Genomic DNA, 20,127 nt, shown 5'->3' on the forward strand with positions numbered 1-20,127 from the left:
TTAAATTTGTGTCCAATCTTTGTTTTCTTTGGATCCATTCGTGGTTTACTCTGGGTTGCTTTTTGGATCCACTTTATGCAACGAAGAGTGAATCAGACAAAGTTTTAGTATAGTACCATCTTACTGACTGTAATTCCTGCCCCTTGTATATTCCGAATACACGTGTAGCGTCTGTTTTCAAGGGTCTACTTCTTATTATTGGGGGGGGGGGGGGGGGGGGGTCATAAGGGTGTGTGGTCTAACATTGAACCTTGTAGGAAGAATCGTAGACTCAATTGTAAATGGTAACTTGAAAACGGACAAAGATAATAATATAAGGTTTTCATAATCATATATTGACTGTTAGTGGCAATATATAGGGTTTATCAGATCTTACCCCTGGGGGTCATCCCCACCCCCAAGGAATTGGAAATTACCAAATATCTCAGAAACTGTTATAATCATGACACATAAACCATATATATTCTTGTTTCCGATGTTAAGGGGCATCAAATGTTATGTAAGTTATGTGTCCTGTGAGTGGTCCTGACACCCCTCGAACTGCAAGTACCTTAATATCTTCAAAACAGTTGAGATCCCTACAACTAAACCATATATATTCTTGTTTCTTGTGTCAAGGGGCATCAAACGGTATGTAGGTCATGGGCCCCGGGGGTGGTCGTGACCCCCATCAAGCAGGAAGTGCACGACTATCTCGGAAACGGTTGAGATCCCCACCCCTTAACCATATATATTCTTGATCCTTAAAGGGCATCAAACGGTATGTAGGTAATGGGCCTCAGGGTTAAGATTAATTTTTCAAAACCGTAATGCACATCTATCGAACAGTCCCTATCATATCCCAAGATATGATGTGTCTATCCATTAAATCATAAGACGAGTTCTTGGATATATGATTTTTTTTTTAGTGATAAACGTCAATTTTCTGTTACTATTTGACTCCCTGGATGAAAGTTAAAAGTTGTAAGAGGAATTCAGGGAACCATACTTTTTTTTGGCAAACAAAACGTCATTTTTTTTTGCCCACTGATCTCCTTAATAAAAAAAAATTCTGGAACCTGATCACACTTCAATATGACACCCCAATCATATTCTAGAAGATCATTTGGCTACTGCAAAAAAAAAATTACTTTTTTGAAACAAGTTTTATGTAAATAAAATTTCAGCCATTAAATGGCCCCCAGGACAAAATTGAAAATTCCGAAACCTTTTGCGCATCTATAGGATAACTTAAAACATATTCCAAGAGATGATGTGTCTACTATTGATATGTAGGAGGAGTTCGAAGAAGAAGGGGTTTTTTGTGAAAAACCGTCATTTTTTTACCAATTATTAGACCCCAAGGACTACCAGAAAATTTTTGAAACCTTTTTACAAAACAACATGACACCCCAAATCAAACTCCAAGAGTTCAGTTTGCTGGTTTATAAGATGTAAGCAGTTTGAGAAAGTAAAACGTGACAGACGGACGGACGGACGGAACAGGGTAACAACAATATACCCGAACTTTCTTTGGAAGGTGTGGGTAAAATAACATTAGAATAACATATTTGGTAGCTACATGTATCCAAATAATATTATGTTATGGCCTTAAAAATTACAATGGAACTATACCACCTGATGAGTTCTACTAAGATGTCCTGATCTGAATTAGTCAGTGCTTCTAACACTTTAATCATTTGTATAAATCAAAAGATCATGCAATTCAAACAAAGACAAGAACATTTTGCTCTGATTACTATAAAGAAGGATGTCTGGCCATATTGTACATATATGTATGCGGAGTTAAAAATATGAACATTTTTAAATCTCTTGTTTTGTGCCAAAAACATTAATAAAACTATTTTTAAATGACTAAAACAGCAAATTATATGATGTTTAATATGTTGTTTTTATGCAAATTGTACACTTAAGTACAAAACATTGTCTTGTAATTACTTAGAACTGTGCAGCTTCAGATTCAAATATATTGAGAAAAAAAATTAAAATGTCAAAGGAGGTCGATCATGTCTACTCTCCAACTATTTGTTGAGAAAAAGATTGAACCAAGATGTTGGGTCGAATTTTTATAAAGGAATACATGTATTTAGAGAAAAAAAAATTCTTCTCAAAAACATTTGGCCGGAAAAGTTGTAACTTGTGTAGAAGCATCATAAAGTACATAGACAATTTTGCCACATATATCTCTTGTTACCTGTTACGTTCTGGGCAGTTTTTGGCATAAACAAGTCCGTTCAAAAAATGTTTACATTACAGTATTTTGGCTACATTAAAATGAACGTCAAAACGGGCTTAGCCCCTGTGCATTTTTGGTCCACATATGTACACGATGGTTGAACAATGAACACTCCCCTTAAAATGTTTTAATGCAAAAATAATTATAATAGTATAAAGATCAAATGTACACCCCTCCCAAAAGTTATGAAATACACGAACATGTAAAGTGTGCATGGCTTATTTCAACGCAAAACTTAACACATCTTACTGAAGAGGATCGAAAATCCGGATTCTTTGAATCTTTATCCATGTTTTCTGTATTTTGACGATACTTCTGACAAAGTCATAGCATGTTTGTCTAAACTATAAAACAAATCTTGGACGTTTAGTTCAGCCATTTTTAGATTTAAACAAACTGTACTACTTCACTTTACGGGGCTTGCGATAGTGTTTGAAAGGCTATCAGAGGCAAGTAAAGATATCAGTCGTAAATTGTATGAAAAATTTAGTGGTATTAATTGTTTTCACATAATTTTCGTATAAATTATTTTAATCAGTGCAGAACTAGCATGTTCTTGTGCGCAATAAATACACTTTTTTTCAATAGGTTGCTCTGTAGCTCACGGGCCGTACATCCGATTAATTTCAGACGGGGAGCTACATGCCTACAGCTATGTTTATTGTTGTACGACATTTATATAATACAATAGTAATATAATCAATATTAATGTACGATGACTATTGTACTTATTCACATGCATATACATGTACATGTAGAATGTTTGTAAAATACCAACATATAACGTACACCGTGAACAATGTTTACACTTAATTTGGTGCTTAATTTGCATAGAACCAGTCCCTGTACATGGATTAGTTTCAAAAGTACGCACCAAACACACATCTCGTAACCATTACACCTAGGCTTTAAATGGCCACATGAGGTCTTTTGAATGACTGAAAATGCACGAACCCCTCCGAGTCAAATGCATAGGACCATGAAATTCACGTGAACCTGTTTTCACTGAGAAATCAGATCTGGCAGAACGGCTCATGTCGCAATTTGGCTTATACAATGAAAGCGATGAAACCAGATATTAACCATTGTAAGATAAGTGTTTGAAAATATGTTCATGGAATAAGTATAAATATGAAGCTGTAAATATTTTTTAAGTGTGCACAAGGCTTGAAAAAATGATTTATGCCTTTCCAAAAGCAATTTAAAAAACTAACATTTTCGAAGTGTAGTATTTTTGTAGTAACCCATGATGCATTTTATCTCAGGAATGTCATTCAGCTGATTGGTCAGTTTGTTAATTACGTCAGTGTCTCATTTAGTATGTAAATCTTATAAACTGAAGGTTTACAGAAAAACTTGCATACCAAAAGTTGTTGTATTCGATGTATACCTGGTATGCATTCGAATTTGTGACAAAAATTACCAATTAATGAATTTCCAATTTTTGTTTGCACTGTTGATATATTCCTTGTTTGGTTTATATCCCAAAAAGGATATTATATCCTGTTTGGGTGATTGGTCTCAACCTGCTATTTCAAAGTGAAAGTAAACACCTCAAATCAACAACTCAATTGTCGAGGTAAGAAACACAAACGTTTTAATATTTTCAGGCATTTGAAACAAAAAAAAAACCAAACAACTCGTCGTTTTATATTCATGGAGTTTAGCAGTTTACGCTTAAGAAACAATGAAGCGTACAGGTATTCTCACCATGTATACTACAACATGCAGGGTGTGTCACTATGCTATGTTTTAAACGGGTAAATGCTCTCGTAGCGGCGGAAAGGATGTCTAGCGACAATTTTTGTCTAAATACTGAACTTATGGACTTATTTTACCAGTCAAAATGTGCTTACAGAAGAGAGCATTTTTAAGGATTATATAGAGGTGGTTGAATCCACAGTAAAATAGCTGCAGGTCTTTAGCTCCCGGTCTGGAAATATTCGGATTTACTTTCTATGTGCCCGTACACTTACAGTAAACGATAAAAGAAATTAGATATTATCATTTTGCTATTATTTGTGACTTACTGTTGATTAAGTTTCACTAATGTTCGAGTTGAAACACGGATATGGTACAAATATATATACCAAGCGATAGAAAACTGACAACGACTTTACATTGAATTTTTAAATCAAGGCGGCTCATAAAATACACTTCAATTGGTGTAAATTTCAGACGAATACCTTTTAAGGCCATGCATTTGATTAAACAAAAACTGTACGATGACAAGGGATAAAAAGCTTCATTTCATCATCTTTTATTTACTGATTGTTTAACTAGAATAAAGGCAAAGGGGCTAAATATCCAGTACTTTTTACACACTAACTGATGTCATCAGTTTTAAAATATGAACATAATGACTGCATGAGACCAACACAGTAATTTGACTTTCGGATAAAATAACTCGATTTTTTTCACAAAAAACCAAGAATGGAGAGATTACATGTATGTAAATGATGACATTTCGATATGAAAACAAAAGATGAGAAATGAAGAATAATTCTTATTTGTGTCTGTAAGGTGTTTAAAACACAAGAGCAACGAGAAGCATTAAAATGACGTTGCAATACGTTTTCGATTGCTCCGGGTCACATGACGAAGGCAAGTTGGTAAGCTTACCAGGAATGATCTCAATGTTGTGTTTTAAGGACTAGAAACGTTTTACATTGATAAATAAACTTTATCTTTTCAATTGCCAATTGATTTACGTTTTGGTGAAATTTCAAAGTATTTAGACAAAAATTGTCGCTTGACCTTCTTTCTGCCGCTCCGAAAAGACAACACTAATATTTCTCATTCTAAATGACAAATAAGGTGAAAACTAGTTATCGGTTTACCCTTTATTGCCATTTTTAGACAACTTGTGAGCTTTTTTTAATAGCCGGATTAGACATGTACTTCAACTCTCAACATAATTAATAGGTGGACTTATAACACACCTGTCCACGATGTCGGATTGTCAATGTAACACAGAGTGATAAAGCAAATATATATAATGGGAAATAAGTTTATATAGAAAAATTGAGAAAAGTAAATACTACCGTTATGGATACGAGCTAATCCGACGGAACATCATACATTCATCTAAAGATTTATACGATCTATACGCACATGCTTAACTCGTTAATTATTTCGTTTAATGAAAAGAGGTGTGCAGCGAACCATTACTTGTATTCCAAACTTGTTCTGCGAGAAATCGTAGTGTGAATAGGTATAGGTTTAGTAATTAATAAACTTTAAAAACACAAATGATTCGTGTCGATGATTCCTACAAACTTATTATCTTGTGCGCCCAATATCTTTCCGAACAGCCCTCGTACGTTGTGATGCTGTTTCAACCAAATTTTTGATAATTTTAACATATACAAGAGATAAACTAAAAGCTCAATCAACAATTTCAAAATATGATATGAATATCAATAAAAATATGCATAATTTTAGTTTTGCAATTTTTGATGTTACAGTATCAAAATTAAGAAATTCCAACAAATTGGAGTATTTAGGTACATGGCTGTATGAAAAGATATTCAGTAATCTAACTTTTTACAAATAAAACTTATCAAACGAGAATAAGAATCCTTAGAACTTACCTGTAGAGGTTGAATTAAAAGCCACCTGTACACCCTCATATGCATTTTGCATGAAATGCTAACTCCTTTTATATTAGTGGCTGACCAATCATTACGCAAGTTACTAACTGATGTAGGTGGCCAAGGTTTGCCGAATGCCGAGATACACTCTATCGACTACTCGGCACACTGGGTGTACCTCTTGAAATTGTGAATGAGTTTAAGTTTCTTGGTGTCGTGTAATAAGTGGATATTTTAAAAGTACGAAAAAACACTTAACTGAGCAAGCCTCAGAAGCTTTGTAAAATAAGATATTTTGATTTACCAATCGACTGTCTATTTGTTCTGTTTAATAGTGTTATTAGCCCAATCTTATTTTATGGTTGTGAAGTGTGGGGCTACGAAAACACAGATATTTTAGAGAAAGTTCATTTAAAATTTTTGAAATTTGTTCTGCATATTAAGTCCAGTACCCCAAATTGTATGGTTTATGGGGAAACTGGACGATACCCTTTGATTATTTTTATCATGGTACGAATAATAACTTATTGGGCTAAACTTTTACTGGCACATGATTGTAAGCTTAAAATGTATCGCTATTTTTATATTGATTCATTAAGAAAAATTGTCCATTTTATTAAAAAAATATTAGTTTGATTCATTCAATTCTGTACTCTTCCTAACTCTGTATTTGTACATTTGTAAATATTTTTGTTTGTTGTACCTCATGTACCATTGATATGGTTTGAGCGAAATAAACATTCATTCAACGGCTACTCGCCAAAACAAACATCTAATTATTTTATGAAATCATAGGGTCATCTTAAGAGGCACAGGTAGACTTTACCTGTGTTCACCTTGATTCCTATAATCAGTGAAAATATTGTGAATTTATTAGAAATGAATGTACCGGTATATTCCTATAAATTTATTTTGAATCTTTTTACCAAAAGCAAAATTGTAGCTTTCGGTCATATTTTTTATTTAACAAACATTGTTAAACAATATTTTGTTTTACTATTTAGTACCTTTATCAATTCATAGCTTATAATAGACCTATGTATATTATAATTTTCGTAACTTTGTTGAAAAATATCAGAATCACCGTCCTTATTCAACACCACCCACTCCAAACAAACAAATATAAAAGAACGTGGAAATTTATGAAAGGTGTAACTTATTATGAATGAGTTAAATTAATATAACACTTAAGCCACATTTCGTTATTTATACATCTTTAAGGTCAAAATCTAGTAAATGAAAGGTGCTTACAGGTTAATTGAATTTAAGATATATATAAACTCTTACAATGCTGCTTCACAACAATAGTTTTGTTTCATTGCGTGTATCTGTGCTTAATGTTTTGTTAACCACAATGAAATATGCATGAAGTAGGTAAAAGATTTCGGATATTTATCCATTTTTTAAGAAATTAAATATATCTAGAATGCCTACTGTTTCTCAAAATTTGGTATCATAACTTTTTCAAAATGTTATCAAATTAAATACATGTATAGGTTATAGGATTACATTTCCCATGATTTAGATTAAACTGTCAAGAATATTTTTTCCATATGATATCTATAGTGAAATTATGTATGGGAAAATAGATATGTAAATGATAACATCATAATAGATCCAGCACAAAAAGATTCTCTGGAATCATTTAATTAGATCTGGACCTTAAAACTGCCTGGAATGGAAAAAAAAAATACCCAACTCTGCTGAAGTTTTGTGTTTTGTTGGTAAATAAAATATGTTTTGAAAAATGGTCTGTAACAATTATTCTCTCTTCTCTCTCTCTTTTTCATTCCCTTACTCAGCTGGATTTACTATTTTTAACACTTGTTATTTACCTTCAACAAACATTTAAAACTGTGTAATATACGGATATGTATGCCTATTATTGTTTTACTAACAGCGTGCCAGTTTGCTTGTCGGGCTGTGCTAAAATTTTGTATGCCGATTATTATATTCCTCATCGATTGGTGGTTCGATTTCATTGATGTGAATGCTAATTTGCATGTCAAACACACTGAACCCAGAAACGTGCCGACCGATGACATTGCATGATGTTTTGGTAGTGAATATCAACACGTGAACAGTCCGAAGCCTGTTGTTTGTTAATTTTTTTCTTTACGTTTTTAACTTCGTTAATATCCGATAGTTTCCGTAATATTTGGTTTACTTCAAAACTGGTTATTTTATGCAAGAGCGCTACCGCTCCCAGTATAAAAAGATTTACCGGGGAGTATTCGATAGATGCGACGTTCGTTAAACAAGTAGAAACGATGGAGGACATCAAATTTCATTTGAATACATTGTCCATATTCCCCTTTCTAGCGTTTTGTTACCGATATGAAAATTGATGAAACAGTATGTAACTGTTAGTACCATATGCAGAAGACCCCGTCAAGGAGGTTCGAGTAAAATGGTGTAGGCATACTACTTCTAGGCATATATATTTCATACATTTAACAGGTTGGGTACACTACCTTATATGGATAGCATTATTTAACATGTGACAATATATACGTCAAAAAGGTTCTGCAATCCAGTGAATGAGTCGCAAAGCATGACAGTATACTACGTGTTTACTTTTCAACATATACACGTGGTTTGTGGCTGGTTTATACATAATATTTAATTGCTTGCGGGAAAATTCGTACAACTTGATTTTTACTTTTGAAGGTAAAAAGGGAAAGATTACTTACCGTAGACATTGTTCCATGCTCACATTGAAAAATACTGTTGTTTTAACTTATTAATTGTTGCTTCAAAGATAGATCAGTATCAATAGACTGGTATACATACGCATACAAGTACAAGCAAATTTTGATAAGGAAAAACTGCCTAATTGTTTCTTGGTGACTTAATTATTGTACACCATTAATAAATGCAGATAATTGTACATTTTTAACATACATAAATAGCCACGATAGTAGAAATGCACAAATATACAAATACAGAAGTACAAGTTATGTATCGTGTAATATTTTGTACCCTAAGCATTCTGATGAGTGTCCCTGAAGAAATTTCAAAATTCTACTAATAAATGTTGTCCCAAACCTGGGGTATCACGTGAAAATATAATAGGGCGTACATCTCTTTTGAACTTTGACAATGAGGTATTAAGATGGATTGATATAAGGCCTCATAGGCAATATTTTTCAAATGTGAGCATAGAAATGAAAGAACAGACATGATTTTCCATGTTTGTTTCATTAATTATGAAAAATAATTGAAAATGAGTTTCCAAAGGACAATTCAAAATGGTAATATATTTTCAGTACGCTTTGTATACACTAAAACTTGTAGTAGCCCACAATGCCTTGCAACTCATTCACCTGATTGGTTTGGCAATAAAGGTAAACAGAAACCTAATTTTGTATGCAAATTTATGCCGACGTCACAAAATCTAGTGGTCTCGACCTGTTTAACAAACAACAAGATTTGGACTGTCCACGTGTTGATATTCACTACCCAAATATTCATGTAATGTCATTGGTCAGTGCGTGTCTGGGTTCTGTGCTTGATATGCAAATTAGTATTAACTTCAATGAAATCGAACAACCAATAGATGAGTAATATGATAATCAGCGTACAAGCAAACTGGCACGCTGTTAGTAAAACGATAATATTACACGGACAGACGAACTTCACACCTGCAGGATTTGAGCAAGATTGAAATTAATCCAATAGAAAGTATATGACTTCGCGGTGAACGAAGGATAACATTGCTACGTATTATTTGACATATGTATATAAACAAAATTAAACAGTCTTTTTTCCTTTAAAAAATCTTCATCAACAGCTCTGACATAATAACTACAGTCCTTAAATGCCAAAATAGCCTCAAAATAAAACAGAATTAAATTTAATATTATCAAAAAAAATACTCAGAATGATGCATAAATAAAACAAGTATGAAAATATCTTGTAAATCAATGTTCAAACAAATCTTTTAAAGGCCGAATGTGTTTGATGTAGGTTACGGAATCGGCCGAGCTTTGTCGAATAACCTGAGAAGGTAGGTATATTAATACCGATGGGTATTCCAGAGGCGTGTTCAACAGAGCGAGCACTCGCGATCGCTTGCCAAAATTTGTGTTGCAGGTTTAGGGAACTTGGCGGGCGCTCGCTCTGTTGAACTCTATTCTGGGGTATCACATCGGTAATCGACCAATCAAAATACACCGGTAATCGACCAATCAAAATGTGGTAATGGAAGTGAAGTTCCATATATACTTCAGAATTATTTTTTTCATTGCCTTGACTGCATTTTTACATTTTCCTTCACTCAGTTTTAAAAAAAATTGTACCACTGAATTGGATATTTTATGTATTTTGTTAAGTGATGATCTTTTTTTCTTGCAGGACTACTTCTTTCAGAGCACATGCAGCAGCTTCCAGGGATCAGTGTTTATATACAAACCTCAATAATTTCCGAACAACCCTCGTACAACACAACATGCGATTTGTATACATGTAATATGTTGTATACGAGGTGTATGCTCCGGGTCTCTTTACGAAGGCACATTGGTAAGCTTACCAGGAATGATCTAATCGTGCCATATACATGGACTAGGATAAATTTTATCCTGATGTACGTTTTGGTGAAATTTAAAAATATTTAGACAAAAATCGTCGCTTGACCACCTTCCCGCCGCCCCGAAAGCATACACCTCGTATACAACATATTACATGTATACAAATCGCATGTTGTGTTGTACGAGGGTTGTTCGGAAATTATTGAGACAACACGAATATTTCCTTTTCTTAAAGACAAATTTTGGTGAAACCCAACAAATAATTTAACAAAGTAATATCAAAAGAATATTCAATATTTTGTTTACGACGGTACATGTAGAAACTTTATGTGTATTTTTTTCTTAAAAGAATAAGAGTTATGTCTCAATAATTTCTGAACAGCCTCCATATATGGTGATACTGTTTCAAATTAATAACTTATTAACTTAAAACTTTCAACACATACAAGAGATAAACTTATAAATTTCAATTAACAATTTCAAAATATGATACGAATAGCAATAAAAACATGCATAATTTTTTTCTGCAATTTTTGATTTATTAAAACTAAGAATTTTAAAAAAATTGGAGCATTTCGTTACATAGCTATATAAAAGGTATTTAGTGATCGAAAATTTTAATAACAAAACTTATTAAACGAAAATAAGAATCCTAAGAACTTACCTGTAGAGTTTAAATTAAAAGCCACCTGTATACCCTCATATGAATTGTGCATGAAATGTTTAACTTAACTCCTTTTATATTCTTTTTACTTGGTAAATCCTTGGTCCCGTGCACAGGGAAGTTAGTTTAAAAAAGAGGAACTAGTGCAGGTTACTTGCTCAGCTATTACACCTGTAATCGAATAATCAATTGGGCACCATCAGTTGTAGGTCCATATTTATTTCAAAGTCAAAGACTGCAAAGTTTCGTACGGTGCAGGGACATTCGTCTTACTGGAACTGCATCCGTCGTATGCAGTATTATCGTGGTTGGGGGATGTTGGGGTCAATCTGCCCCGACATTTTCGATGTCGCGACACAAAGAAGCGCTACACAAAGCGCTACACGAGCGGCTTCGAAATAGTCGGATAAGATTTTAATCAGATTGCCTTAAGTACAAGGACGAGGAGCGCTGTGGGCCGTAAAGTAAACGGTGCCGTATTCCCAAAGGTCCACCAAAATGCAATTCCAGATAAATAAAAGCGAATTGATGCATGATTCAATGACAACAGTTTCATGAATCAACAATTAAACAGACATGTTTCTAACGAGACGGATATGGCCGGTATTGGCCTCCGAACTCAAACTGTGGGTGAGTCGGACGACGGGCCGAGACTGACCGTTGTATTCCGGAGTGAGAATTGACAACTGTACATGACTATATATTTAAACAATATATTTTCTTTGGTGTTTCATTCGGGATATGAAGGTAGCGACATTGCAGAAAAATACTTAACCCGCGTTAGCGGAATGAATCATCAAAGAAAGCATTTTATTGTTTATATTAACATTTTTCTTTTAACTTATTATTAAATTGATTGTGAAAAGTTGGTAAAATTCAAATTACTGTTAATGTACATAAGAACGTTAGCTAAAAGAAACAGCCAAATCGTCTCCTGTGAGAACCAGGCTGAAGCTAGCAGACATTAACAGTAGCCACTAAGCCCGTAGAAGCTAGCAGCCAATAAGGAAATTCATCAAAGTACGGAGAGTACTCGAACAGAAAATTATATTATACTTTATTAACGGCCTATTTTGATTAATATCAAGAGGATTTAGGCATGAATAATTTCTCTGAGCATGGACAACCTCGGAGGCAGTAAAGCTTGCATGAAAAAAATATTAATGCGTTTGTGTCTAATTATTTCAATTGAATATTGGTATTTGTCTATTCGTATGCTTAAAAATTTGATCCCAAAGTCTGTTTGCTTTTTTCCAAAAATAACATGCATCGAAAATCATAAAAATCCTCGTATTATTTCAAGAATGGGACGGCCATACTTCTTACGTTGTGATTTTATTCTTATAAAAATATTACCCTTACTCGAAAACTAAAACGTTAGAAATCCAAACATAATTTTGGGATTATTTCGTGTCAGCCATGTCTTGACGTGAACCTTGGAGAAAAGTTACAACCTTGGAGAAAAATTACAAGAGTCCAGTTAGCTCACCCGAACTTTTCATTTTTTAGCATTTCACAATGATATAGGGGTGAAAAGTGGTTCATTATCTACCTTATCTTTGAAGTGTGCATCAAACGAATGCCAGGGCAGTGTAGGGGACCTATGGGGCTATTATTTTCCGGTGTTGTTTCCAAGTTCTTGTGGTCAATCTCAAGTGAGATATAAACCCCTGAAATGAGCCAGAACCCCTGGGAGCCACTTGGTGGTACCCCTACAGCCCAAATTTGAGACCGGGAAATAATACACGGGTACATGAATGTTAAGGCTTCCCGATGGATTTTACAGCGATATGTAGAAAGTCACTTGTCTGTACTTCATACGATATGACGTCATAATTAACTTTGACGTCACGATCTGCTTTCCTGATTTTTGCTGTTTTTGACTGCGACAAATGATATTTTTTTTATGAGAATAAAATCACAATGCTGGGTGTTCTATTTTCTCATATTCGTAATAATACGATGTTTTTTTTTAATTTTCGATTGATGTAATTTCGGAAGTAGTGAAAAGGCCAGAAGATAATTTTTTAAATACGCACATGTTTAGCTTCGATTTAAACAAACTATCTTGCCAAACTGGATTGGCTTGGGGTTTTTATTGTATTTGTATCGTTTTATGCCTTTTAATTTACTTTAATTTATCATGTCTTTTATTACACAATACGTTTGCATATCACTTTATATGATGCATATAGTTTTTTCTATTTGTATCAATAAGACTACACTTAGGATAACATTATTTTCATAACTTATGACCCGTATAGAGGTATTTCATTTCTATCCAAAAAAGACGCATTTATAACTCTTTAGTTCATGTAGTTCTTGAGACATATTACTCTGTCGCTTTGAAAATACAATAGAGTCAGAAAAGTCTCAATTATCAATATTTGAATAAATAATTTTGTTAGAATTGAATTATGAGAAAATATTATAAAACATATTTTGATTTTAAAAATAAAGGTCCAAAATATAATTTACAATGAACATGGAATTTTTCACTGTGATACTTGACAACATTTTTACATTTTCCTATACTCAGTTTTGAATTATTTTGTACCACTTAAAAGGATATTTCGTGTCTTTTAAAGATCTTTGTTCAAAGGGACTACTTCTTTCAGTGCACACAGCAGCTTCCTGGGGAGTGTGGAGTCTGTTTACATACAAACGGAAAACACGTGGTTTTGAGCGTAGACCTGTTTGGAGCTAGATGTTTTGAGAAAATGCCGTATCGTGTGCCCTTTTTATGGTGTTAGCTGATGTGATAGGAAACAAATAACATTCTTCCGAATATTTTGTTTAAAAACATGCAATTTGATTTTTAGGAATGCTTTCCCTCAGTCTATAGTGTTACGTAGTGAAAACAATTACTGGACCGATATCTTGAAGGGCTGTGTGTTTAACAGTAAAAATGCATGCAGATGCCAGTTTTTAGTATTGGTGTCAAATCTTGATGAAAGATATTATTTTAAGCAGATTAGAAAATGCTTTAAAATTTTGTAATGAAAAAAATATGGAAAATGACGATTTATGGTGTGGAAATCATATAATTTTCAATATATAATTTAAAAAAACCTTTGGAAATGGATGATATGACGTCAATGGAGCTTTAGAAAATGGTTTCTGTATTCTATATAGATACTGTAAAAGTGGGCAGATCAGTTGTCGCAGTCATAAATGATGCCCTCAGACTTTGTCGTAAGAGTACGCAGCGGCTAGTTTTTCACCGAACGACCAATTTTGAGTTTATGCGTAAGTCTGAGTATAAGCAGGCAACAAGTGCAAAACATTGCAAAGAAGAACATGATCAATCCACCAAAGGATAATTTTGACAGAAACTTTTTAAAAAATCTTTGATTTTTGCTCACATTATGTGAGATTTGATTTCACTTATTCAAAGAATGAGAGGATTTGGACAAATATGTATAGTGCAGTGTTTATGATTATTTTACTTTGAATTTCTTATTATACTCTGTTCCAAGATATCCTGGATTTACATTTTGCTACATTACATGATATTTATTAAATACCTCAGGGTTTAAACGATGTTCATTCAAAAGTATGAAAAATTTCCAAGATTTCTCAGTCGAAACGCCCCTGTTAGCTTATCAAGTTTCAATACAATGCTAAAAATGTGATGTTTACTGAGATTTTGATCTGCAGTAAGCTCAGATCATAACGTTGCAAAATTGCGCGATGTATTCCGAGTGTATTCCGAATGGAGAAAAGATGTAAACATTCCCCATCATAAATCTCCCTAAGCTAAGAAACTTGTTTTCGTTTCTGTAAATTTTTCCGAGTGAAAGATAATAATGTGTCAATGAAATTATCTTGGAAATTATCCCTTTCAACTATTTCAAATTGCACTTCTTTGACAGGTATTAATTTTTATTAAAAACCGTCCAAATGTGCTGCATAAATATTTTGGGACAGACTCATAATGATATATATTTAAAGCAAAAACACGCTTACACACCTTTTACAAAATCACACAGTTGCATATTTTATGTAGAAAATAGGTTTCATTATTTAGATAAGAAGAGAGTGACCAATATATTCATCGCAATAAAAGGCTTTCTTTGGTGATTCATGCGGAATATGAAGGTGGCGACATTGCAGGAAATATACTTAAACCGTTTAAATATTATAATATATTAGAATATAATATAATATATATTATTAAATATGATATATATGAAATATTGAATATCCTTTATACCAAAATCTTACATAAGTAGTGATTCTATAGTCTGTCCTTTTTTATTTATATTTTTCCTGGTATGAAAATGTACTTTTTTGTATGTACCTTTGACGATTTGTATTTGTGTGTATTATATATATGTTCCTCTTGTACCAAATTATTTGGTTTGGGCGAATAAACTGAACTTGAACTTGGAAACTGAACTTAAACCGCGTTAGCATCATCATGATTACTAGTATTTAGTGCAGTCTGTAATTTTTCTTAGGTCGCTGTAGGTTTCGACCAGTCGATAAACAGGGCGTGTAGATTTTAGTCCTGTGTTTCTACACTTCATCTATAAAGCTGGAAGTTACCTATAAGTTTCTTTATGAAATAGACGGAGTCATACTCGGTAGATGTAAATATATCCTTATATAATTAGGATTGTGAAAAATCCGTAATTAATAGCTTTATGGTAGTCTATGAAACATAAAAATTGAATTCCAGATATAAAAAAAAAAGTATTATATAAGTTTTTCTGTACATTATTTTGAGAAAAAACCTCACACTATCTTTATAGAAAGTAATCAAAATTGGACTTTAAACACTTTAATGGTAAAAAGGGTTAATTAGATAGCATATAAAACATAAAACATGAAATTGATGTAAATGCACATTTCAAACTGTAATCAAAACTTTATATTTTGACGCATTTAATGTCATAAATACAATTATAATGTTGATTTAACAAGCCGTGTGGCAAAAGGTTAATTGAACAATATAGCTTTTAAAACACATCACTTCTTTAGGACTACCGTAAAGATCAGTTAAAACCTTGAATATACACATATCACGAATGCATGGCACTGATTGAATAACTTGACTGACAATATACATACACAAATAGTTGTTTTAAAGATGAAATAAATTGTTTTTTGTCATATCAGCATTCGATCATTCGAGAAAACAAATTAAAATGACCTTTTAACGACAGTTGTATATAAAAGCATAAAATTGGCAGCATAAAACATGAAGCATGTAACTAACCATTTCAAATTAATTTTGAGTGAACAGTATACGAAGCTTCGCATTATGGCAATGTCTGTAGGAATTCATCGACGTGGAGCAATGGCAATGGATATGGCAATGTGTAAGAGCAAGTGGTTTGTCGAACATCGGTTTTGACAAGCATAATTTCTGTAAGACTTGCATGTTGATTCAAATTTATTCCTATTTCATTATTGACGGTGTTTTGAAAAAGTTCGCTATAGCGATGTACTTGTGCATGACATTTGCATGCACATTTAACTGGTTTGCAAATGAAATCGCAGCTCGCATGATGACATGTGCATGATTGTTTAGAATCACAAGATCATCTCAATACACGCGCGTGCATTATTTGAAACATCGATAGGAATGTATACGCCAAATTTCCCCAGATTCTGTAAAAAAAAAAATAATAATAATAATAAAGACCGTTATGAAAAAATCAAATTACTTAGGAATAACATATCTGACACAATATATATTTTATGTATCATACTAAATTCTATTACAAATATACTAAAGTCAGTTCAACATACTAAAAAAAAGTATTTCCCTGAGCGAATAGATGAAAGCATTCAATTGTTTATTGTTCATTGATACTATTTCAAAAGCAAATTATTTTAAATCACATTTTAAAAATTTAGGCACCTATCTGATCTCGATCGTATATCAGGATTCTGCGCATGTGCTTCTTTGTATTCTGCCTTTCGACGATCCTTTTTTCACCAATCCATAGCATGTTTGATCTAAAGTATTGAAAACAAATTATAAAGTTAATATATTTAAAGTGTAAATTATAATGAGATTAATTTTAAACATTGTGCATAATGTTGGTTAATTATAAGGATTATCAGTTAAATATATATAGTATTGTTTGTTGTGTTAAATCTTCGTTTCTACAGGAAGTCCTCTTTTTTTACTTTTTTAATAAAACTTACATTTATATGCCTCTGTTGAATTGTAAAATGCTGGACATGGTGGCTCGTGCGTTGTACAATCTGCATTAAAATTTTCTTGTATGACTCGTCCCATGACATTGTATTCTGTACAATAACCTTGAAAGGAAAAACGTTAATTAGTCTCAATTGGATCTGAGTATGTTCTACTTGAATATAGTTTTGAAACTTAGTGTGGTCATTCTGCGCACTAGCTCAGAGAGCAATTTACGTTTAAAGAATATGAAACAACGCCAATTTTGGACAGGTGAAATAGCATTTAAAGAATATATTTTTTCTTATGTAATAGTTGGCTGAATGGAACCATCCAGTAGATCTACCACAATTTTTAGACTAAGATATGTTCATAAAATATAGAAAATATGTTGTTTTAAGTTGCGTAGCTACGCCGAAACATTGTAAGCACATGCTTGAATTCAACTTCTTTTTGTGTTTTTGCTGGAACTTTTCAGAATCATGCTGAACTTGTTTTTATAGTAATACACTTTTGAAATATTGACCGAATTGCTATGGTGTTCCGTTGGGGCCACTCGCATATATCTTCGCACTTTCGCCTTTCGGGCGAAGTTCCGAAGCGAAAAAGCAAGATGCGACAAAAAAATGGCGGAGGTGCGAAGGCGAAGGAGCGAAACAATTATCGCTCCTTTGCCTTTGCAACTTCGCACTCTCGCCATCCCACCTTCGCACTTTGGCCTTTTTTCTCTTTCTCTGGGTCAATAACATATTTGATCGAGGTATCTACTTGCCCGAGGTTTTCCGCATGTTGCCGGACATTATTGGTACGCATGCGCTAGACAGTGTGGCGGTGCAATCGTGCTCACTATAAAAGTTCATGAATAAGTTAATGGATTATCTGACATAATTATCTTTTATCCATTGCTGGCTTGGCCTAATTATTATGTTCTATATATAGATTGCAATGTCCGCCATAATTGTGTTCACTTTCAGACACCTGTCGTTTATTCACTTCCAGACACATGTCACTTACCAGCTCTCAGTCTTCTTATCTTAAATTCAATACCATGGTTTCTGAATTTCATTATATACAGAGTGTTTAGATAGTTAGTAGTGAGAAATAATTTATTAAAAAATCGTCTTCTTCCGCAGACGTCAGTTTAGCTCCACAAACACATACCGGTACATGTAAATGGGGATGGCGAAGTTGCGATGGCGAGAGTGCGAAGTTGCGATGGCGAGAGTGCGAAGTTGCGAAGGCAAAGGAAAAAAGAGTAGTATCGCTCTTTTGCCTTCCACAAGGTCTCAATATTGGCTTCGCATCTTCGCGCTTCGCCGTCGAGTCTGCACACTTTCTCTCCTTCGCCTTCGCACGTTCGCCTTCGTACTCTCGCATCATTGGCGAAAGTGCGATGGTATATGAGTGCATGGTCCTATTGGAACACATTGTTTGGGGTAAAGGGAATGTATATTGCCACAGTACTTTGAAATTTCAAAAAGGCAAAAAAACAAACAAACAAAAAAACCCAAAAAACAAAAACAAACATTTGCATCAAATAGTAATCGTAAAGTTTTATTCCCTTATTTAAAAAAAATACCTGGCATAAAATTGATTGAGAAATACTGAAAACAATGATAAAAGACCTAGTCAAAAGCCCCACTTTCATCGTATTATGAATTTATAACATGTATAAACCTTTGCTTTTAGGTTTTTGAGAAGTAATTTCATGACTCTTTGGTACACCAAAAGTATGAAACTAATGATTACAGCCCTGCGCACAAAATTTAATTGGAAAGGTGTAGTGAAAAAGCACTTAAAGTCAAGTGACCATGGTGTGCTATTATATACAGTGTAATACAATTAATAAGTTTTATTTTATAAAACCGTATATATATGTGTACCGTACCAAATATGGTTCGATTGGGTGCACACACTTCCAAAGTAGCAGTCATCCAGGCATTGATCACGCAGTGGTACTGAAAACGATGATTCCCTTTGCTTACGGTCTTTGAGCAATTGTGTTCTATGGATTCACAATTCATATCTTTGGCCGCTTTCTCCCACGACTTCAAGTCCTCCGGACATTTGTCAACGTACCTTACTGTCTTGGTTGACTCCTCGCAGAAAGTCATCGCCATAACCTTGTGATATATGCAAGATTAGAAAAAAAATTAGTGAAGCTATATGTAGACACTCATAGAAATTGTTATCTAAAATGTGTATAAATAAATGTTTTTTGGTGTTTTTTTTTTTTTTTTGTCGTTACAGAAAGGGGAGTGCGTTAAATTGTTACTTTAACATTTTTAAAGTTGAGGGGTCAGTTCGCATATCAATTCATTTCCTATTGGTATCTACGAACATTTAAAAAAAATAGTTCGGTGTGTTGGTTTTTTACTAAAAAATAATAAAGATAAACAAATTAATAAATAAGATTAACAAAATGGGCGTGTCATGCACCCATCCCCACTGTCGCTTCGTCCCAGAATGTAGCAATAAAAAAACCACCCATAGATATTTACCGCTGCGTCCATGTATAAGTTCATTGTAAGTATTAGTAAATAAAACATCATTGTCATGTCTTCCATCACTTTCGGTTCAATGAAACTCGGTGTTGGTCAACACAACTGAAACGTGAAAGTATTTTCAAGCGTTGAATTAGTGTTTGAAAGATAAAAAAAAAATCAACTGCATGAAAAAGTAAATACTAAATTAACATAAACATGTACATGTATGGCTACAATTAATCTATTTCAAATATGAAACAAATAATGAAGAAAATAATTGCATTCTTGTATCTTATTTTTGCAATACCGTATTCTATATTATATTGCATTTTTAAACACACAGGCGCCTGACGTGAAACGTTGTAGGGTATTTTTTTATCATAATAAACTATATGGATATCCCTAATTTTATTAGGTACCGGTATATATATTATCGTTATGAGAATAGTTAATAACGCCATGCAG

General features: G+C 33.3%; 1 pseudogene; it reads right to left on the reverse strand.

The window, feature by feature from the left end:
- Positions 1-15,876: 15,876 nt before the first annotated feature.
- Positions 15,877-19,789, reverse strand: LOC128163358 (uncharacterized; annotated as a pseudogene).
- Positions 19,790-20,127: the final 338 nt, after the last annotated feature.

The sequence above is a fragment of the Crassostrea angulata genome, chromosome 9, assembly GCF_025612915.1.
Source record: "Crassostrea angulata isolate pt1a10 chromosome 9, ASM2561291v2, whole genome shotgun sequence".
Lineage (NCBI taxonomy): Eukaryota > Metazoa > Mollusca > Bivalvia > Ostreida > Ostreidae > Magallana > Magallana angulata.